This window comes from Ochotona curzoniae, unplaced genomic scaffold (assembly GCF_017591425.1).
Source record: "Ochotona curzoniae isolate NIBS_2020 unplaced genomic scaffold, NIBS_Ocur_1.0 contig_4105, whole genome shotgun sequence".
Lineage (NCBI taxonomy): Eukaryota > Metazoa > Chordata > Mammalia > Lagomorpha > Ochotonidae > Ochotona > Ochotona curzoniae.
In genome coordinates, this window is record NW_024466129.1 from 2,816,225 (window position 1) to 2,823,255 (window position 7,031).

The following is a 7,031-nucleotide window of genomic DNA, read 5'->3' on the forward strand; positions in this document are numbered from 1 at the left end:
ATAATATTTTTTTTTTAAACTGGCATAGTCTTATTCCTGGAAAATGCCAGTCAGGAGTACTCGCTATCCTCCCCACGTGGCACACGCCCTGTGACTGTGTGTCTCCTTCCTGGCCCCAGCCTGCGTGAAGCTGTGAGGCTCTGTCTGGCAGCGAGGTGCTTTTCCAGGACCAGCTGAGGAGACAGCCAACCACCTACTGGACAGAGGACATCACGGCTGTTTCCTCAGAAGGGTCAACCACCACCTCCCACTAAAGTGATACAAGCAGAAGTTCTGGGGCCCAGCGTGGAAATTTAGTGGCTAGAGTCCTCACCTTGAACATGCCAGGATCCCATATGGGCACGAGTTCTAATCCCGGCAGTGCCACTTCCCATCCAGCTCCCTGCCTGTGGCCTGGGAAAGCAGTCAAGAACGGCCCAAAGCCTTGGGACCCTGCACCAGCATGGAAAATCCAGAAGAGGCTCCTGGCTTCAGATCAGCTCAGCTTCGGCCATTTCAGCTGCTTGGGGAGTGAACCAGTTGATGGAAAATCTTTCTCTCTGTCTCCTCTTCTCTGTATATCTGCCTTCCCAATAAAAAAATAAAAGAAATCTCTTAAAAAAAAAAAAAAAAAAGAATGGAAGTTCTGACAGCACAAATCCTGAAGCCCGAGCCAAATGGAGCTTTTCCTGCGATCCAGCCAAGGCTGTGGTTCCGATGTCCTTCAAGGCAGGATCCAGGGGCCTGATTTGGAATCTAGGAGGCTTCAGCTAACACGTGGGGCCTGAGACTCTGCTCTGCTCCCCAGCCAAAGCGGGCATGTGGGAAGGTGTGGTCACCAGGTAATGAGTCTGCAGGCTTTAATCTGGGCTTTAATCCAGGCTGTGCTGTGCTAGCACCTGGGTACATTGGGGCTCTGGGCTGAAGGAAACGTTTCAGGTCAGCAGTAGAGCGAGGAGGGAGGGCAGTGGCCCCCATCACTTATAGGAGAGGGGCCTGACAGGTGGTGAGTGTGGAGGGCTGGCCTTCAGCGAGCTGTACTCTTTTTCAGTTCTGCTGTTTCTCCCCAGGGTCATGTTGAATACCCAGCAGACGTGCCAGCAACCTTGTGGGTAAGTGGTGGCAATGGTTGTCCTCTAATTCTTAGCATCACCATTCAACAACAAGCTACTAAGAATGCAAACAAAATCTGTGGGAGCCAAGACAAATGGTCTGACCTTTGCCACTGGGAAGGTCAGTTTCACCCCAGGGTTAGCTCCTGCTGGTTGCACGCCAGCAGGACTGAGTAGCTGCCTAGAGTCTGCAGACTCTGGCCAGGGCTCTGGATGTCTGGTGACCACAGAGCAGGGCTTCTGAAAGCCGGCAGCTGGGCCTGCTGGGGGAGTTACTGAAGAATCTAACAGGAGAAGCCACAAGCAGAAAGATGCAGGCTCAGTATCTTATTTGGTTGAAAAGTGACTAAGGAGGCTCCTGATTCAGGGTATAGCACAGTGGCCACTGTCACATGTTGCTTAGGTTAACACATAGTACATCTAAGGTGGTGACTGTTCCCATAACGCTAAAGTGAACAGAACTTGCCACTTCCCATGGGTCCTCTCTGCCCACCCCCAGCCTCTACCCTCATCCCTCAATATGAGACCCTAACTCTTTAGGCTATTAAGACAAGCTGAACACTCACAGTACTCCAACAGGCAGCTCTCTTGATTGTTGTTGAGTCAGATGTTTCTCCCTCCCTTCCACCAATTTCCTTTTTTACTTTCTCAGAAAACAACAAAATTATCATATGGTTTTCTTCGAGTCTCTGCAGCTTGAAATGAGACTGGTATCTAAGCGAGAAATAAAACTCAACAGAAAGCCTCATGGTGGGAGACAGCGACACAGGGTTACGGTCCAGGGCAAGGCTTCGGTAGCCGAGCCACACGACACTCAGATCTCTCAGTTTCTGAGTGACAAACTCACAAAGCGGCTTGCTTATGACCGTGGGAGCAAGACTCTTCCCAGAGGCGGGGACTGAATCTGGACGTGCTCACAGCCCTTTGGGAGTTGCCCAAGAAAGGCTTGTTTCTTTCTGCAAAGTCGGTTTTGGAACTTAGCTACCTCTGCTGGTCTCTGCTGAAGGTCCACCCACGTCCCCTGTGGATGATCTGTTCAGATGGCTCCGCCTGATGTGGGGGCGAGGCCTGACACCTGAGCGGACTGCTACCTGGGGACTGCCTTTCAGAGAACTTGCTGGATGTCTCCTTTTCACTGGTTGGAGAGGTTTAAAAAGCCTGTTTTGCCACAGCATTTGTCTCTCTCACTGCTCCTGTGATGTGTGTCAAGAGCAGCACTGGGTCACCTGAGGCTTCACATTGCATGGTAAGTCACTTATTGATATCGGGCATGCAATGGCAGCTCACCTGCTCTTCTGCAGCACATTCTTATCCCTGAGCTGAAACAATTGCCATGACACCTGACACAACCTGAAGTGGTTTCCCTTCTAGAGGGATCTTCGGGCTATCTTGGGGAAAGGACAGAAGTTGAGGAGGCCGGGAGGATGTGGGTTGGTGTAGCGACCCTTAAGGCATGAAGCCGTCTGCTTCTCTCAGCATAGGCCCCTGCTTGTCCCAGTGCATCACTTGTCCTCCAAGCACAGTGGGCCGCCCTTGTGTCTCTTCAGTCGTGGAGTGCCTGCGTGTGTTCCCATGCGTGAGGCACAGAGAGCCTAGGCCACAGAGATCCTAGAGTCCTGGGTATCCCTGAACATACAGACCTGGTCGTACTCTGCTCACTCCTTTAACCAGCAGTGGGACCTGGCCACACCCTTTACTCCCTGAGCCCTGAGGTGCCTGCTGGTGAAGTCAGGGGGTAGAGCTGGCTCACGGGACCATGGTTTTCACCGCGTCTTAGGTTACTTCCTCTTCTTCATCAACAGCTAGCCCCCTGAGAATCCTGTGTACTTGAACGTTTGATGTTGGTATTAAACTCGAAAACTATGGACTTCTGTGGTTAGAACATGAGAAAACAGGAAAGCATCAACCAGGGCCACCACTGGTTTAACCAACATCTCAGTGAGGATTAGGAAAAAGGGGTCCTCCCTTGTCCCATGCAAGTGAGGCCAGTTCATCCCCTCCCAAGAGGACTCCCGGTTGCTTCCAGCCACACACACCCCCAGCAGTCCTCTTAAAGTGGGCGACCTACATGGTTATTAGCAGGAGTGAAATAGCATAGATGCCCATCGTTGGAGACTTTCATAGTAACAGCTTTGAAACATTTGGTGCAATTCAAAAGCTGAAAGTCCAGGCCTAGGAGGATGCCAAGATGCTACACCAACACGGTGCATCTGATTGAGACAGGTTCAAAAGGCGTGAGCAGCAGTAATAATAAAACCCCTCACACTTTCACAGAGCCTTACAATTTATGTAGCACAGTAAATGTACTTGCTTTTTCAATTTTATTCTGATTCTAACCATTGCTCTGTGGAGTGATAATTATCCCCATTTCAAATTGAAGGCAAACGAAGCTGAGAGCTTCAAAGACTTGTTCAAGGGCAGCTAATAAGTGGTCAAGCTTGGGATTGAATCCACGTCTAACTCTGAGTCAGAGGTGTTTTTCTAGCATGTAAGTGATTCAAGATCCTGACGTGGGCCTTGGCAGGCAGACTTAGAGGGTCTGGAATTATTCTGAGCAAGTCACCCTTCTTGTTTGCACCAAGGCAGGCCTCACCCACCTGGATGCTGTGATGGGAGACTTGAGGTCTGATCTCTGGACAGGTCCTAGCAGATCTTACAAATAAAGTGGGGTTTTTCACATGGGGAGTGACTCCTAGGGATTCATTCACATAGGCAAATGCACCTGGACTTACTGACCCCCAAATTCTCTCCACCATTTTAGGAACTGCCCTGCCAGAAACCCCTGCGAGTCTGGACAGTCACCTGCAAGTTACCACACCACGTGATAGAAACATCTAGAGGCCACTACTTCCAAGTCCAAGACCCTTCATCCCTGAAGAGTTCTCACTGATGGTGCCATCACCGACCCGCCATCTGCCTCCACACTGCTTCTGGGCACATCTGGGTGGCAGCAGCCTCCACCTCTCTCCTACCACTAGCCCTGTATGCCAACCGCCTGCCACAGATGTTGACCTGGACAATCTCCGTGTGACCTTCTCATACAGTCCGCTCCTCTCCTTCATACCATCTCCAGGCCTGACATCGCACACAGCACACCTCCCCCTTCCTCCAGCTCAGCCCTAGGATACACACACTCCTCCCTTAACAGACTCACTTAGAGTGATTCTGCTCCCTAAATTCCACTGCAATCCAGGCCCTCCCTCATCTTGCCATTGAGGTCCCCATGAACTCTGCTTCGCATACCCCCAAGCTCCCTTCCATCTAGCCAATGGTTCTCCCTCCAGATGCAAATGTGACTACACTCTTCCTCTCCTGAAAACCAAAACAGCTTCCCAGCGCTACAGGACACTTCATTCTTTGTACCCAAGAGGCACAGCCCCCACTCCAGACTGCTCCCAGACGTTGTCACTGACTTTGTTCTCACTTCTGACCACAGCATGACTTTCCATCGCTTCTTCAGCGCTGACTTTCCAGATGGTTTCTAAGGAAAACATTGTTGTTCCCTCCATCGGGGTATTCCAGTGGCCCATGGCTGGCATGGATTTTACTCTGAGCTGTAGTGTGTCTGTACCTGTCTTGTGTACCAGGCCAGGTTCCCTGAAAGCCGTGATGCCCTCTGAGTGGATGGGCAGACGCACCGCCCTCTCCCAGATCAGGAATTCAGCTGCTGGAGTGCTCATTATGGTCTTGAGTTTCGTCTGGAGGGAGAAGAAACCCTCTTTCCATTCCACAGGCTAGTAGTGATCAAGGAAGGAACCCAGAGAAACGTGTGTTGCAATGTGTCTCTACATTTTCTATGCAGTGAGGATGAGGAGGCAGAATTTCAGACAAAGCAAAAGACTGGACCAGACATTTCTGTATAATGTGTCCGCAGTCCAGCACTGGGCAAGGCTAGACCATCAGATTACGTGGCTGATGGATGTGAGTCAGCTTAAACATTGGAAAGACCCTGGAAACATTCTTTAGGTAGAATTTGCAAATCTTTTATGAAAGAGAAAAGATGGAACAATGCAATTTTAACGTCTAGCTTTTTGTAAAGTAAGACTTTCTGGTTATCCAGCAGGATTTAGGAGTGGAAGTTTCTTAAAATTGGCCTCAGGTTCTCATGCTTTTCCCCCCCTTCTCCCTCGAGTGAACCAAGTGCAACAGCTTTAGATGAGAGGCGCTTCTGAGGCACTCAGGTGTACGTTCTAGGAGGATCCACAGGGCAGCCTGCGAGGAACCGGCACCCTGGCTGCGTGTTTTCTGCTAAATTAGGGCAAGAGCTGGCCTCCTCTGAGTTTCCCTGCAGCACCAGCCCAGGCAGGACTGGGGCTCCCGCTGGCTGATCTCTATCACTGAGTTAACTCTACCATTGCCCAATAACCGCGCGCGCGCGCGCGCGCGCGCACACACACACCTCCGTAAAACACATCCTCTTGGCGTCTCCCATTCCACCTTCAGGGATCGGAGTGAGTCTGCGGTGGGACCGCAGCCGGAGTGCAAGAGGTTAGGAAGATAATCTGTGTTAGGGCCAACTTCCTGGAGGCCTGGGACTGGCAGACAGGTACCCACGTTGCTCCTGGCTCTGGGCCATATTTTCGGTTTTTTGGCTAACTTCAGGACCCCGTTGAAATTAGGGGCTTCACTTAGCATGGGGAGGAAACATCTACGCTCCACACGCTCTCAGGAGGCTCCCAGGCCTTGACTTTGTCCGAGGCACACAGAAAAGTACAGCTGTCCCTGTCCAACTACTCCCCGTGGCCGCCCCGTGCGGACTCCGCCGAGGAGCGCGCCGGAATGGGCTCCAGACAGGGGGGCGCGGTCCAGGACCCTCGCCGAGGAGGGCGCAGAGCCACCCCAGGAGGCGAGCTGGAGGCAACTCCTCCGTCCCGCGCGTCCCCGGAGCCGGCCGGTCCCATCCTTCTCAACTGACACAAGAGTGGAAGTCCCTTGTCAAACGAGGGCGGCGTCGCGTCGCAGTACTTTAGAAAACACAAACACCACACACACCCCAACGCCAACAAGTCTGGAAACTCACCTTCCCGTCCGTAGTCGGGCTTCCTGGAGCAGCGGTGGCCTAGGAACGTGTCTGGTGGCGTCCCGTGGGACCGCAAGGCAGGCAGCAGTGCCAGCGAGGGCTCGGTCCGCCCCAGCCGCCGGATCCCCGCCCCGCGCCCGCCCGCCGCCGGGGCTCGGAGGGAGCCGCCCCGTCCCGCCCCGCGCTTACCTGCCGCCGCGCCCGGAATGCGCCCTCGTCGCTCCCGCCCGCCAACCGCGGCCGCCCGGCGCACTTGGAGGTTGCGCTCCCGTCCGGTCCTGCCCCTGGATGCCAAGCGCCCAACTTCCTGCATTGGGCTCGCGGGCGTTCGCCCTGCCTGTCTCGGCCCAGGCTTTGCACCCGGCGCTGATCGAGTCCTGGTGCGTCTGGGTAGGGGCGCCCACGCCCCAGACCGCCCTCCCCGCGTGCCCTGCAGCCAGCTCCCCCTCCGCCCCGCCATGACGTGTTCCTGCCCCCGAGGCCCGGCCCGGGTGGCACCTCCTCCAGGACGCTGAGCGCTCGCGTTGACCGGCTCACCGGGATTCCCTGGGACCTGAGACACAAACTTGGGGATACAAACTGTGCAGAGTTCTCCGAGAGGGCGGGAGGAGTGTGGAGGGGTACCGTGGGGCCAACGTATGCGGGTGGACCAGAACCATAACGCCTCTTTCCACACTGAGGGATCCCAGAGGCAAGGGCCGTACCTGGGGAAGTCTTGCAGGTTCTCGCTGAAGGAATTGGGGAAACCAAGAACCAGTAGGTGCTGTCAGCCTAGCTGCCTCTCATCTCTTTCGTGTTTTATCCACTTTTTATTTGAAGTTTGGGGTCCAGCTCTGAGCAGCCAGACTGCTGGGCAATGTTGGACACAGATCTCTCTGATGGCCTGGGGCAGGGGGCATGCCATGCGTTTCCAAGCTCGC

General features: G+C 53.9%; 1 protein-coding gene across 1 annotated transcript in view; it reads right to left on the bottom strand.

The window, feature by feature from the left end:
* KIAA0040 (KIAA0040 ortholog) overlaps nucleotides 1-6,242 on the bottom strand; it is a 34,009-nt gene extending 27,767 nt beyond the window's left edge. The window contains exon 1 of the mRNA XM_040984304.1: nucleotides 6,112-6,242. The gene's annotated coding sequence lies outside the window, so the exon portion shown is untranslated. The remainder of the gene's footprint in view (nucleotides 1-6,111) is intronic.
* Nucleotides 6,243-7,031: the final 789 nt, after the last annotated feature.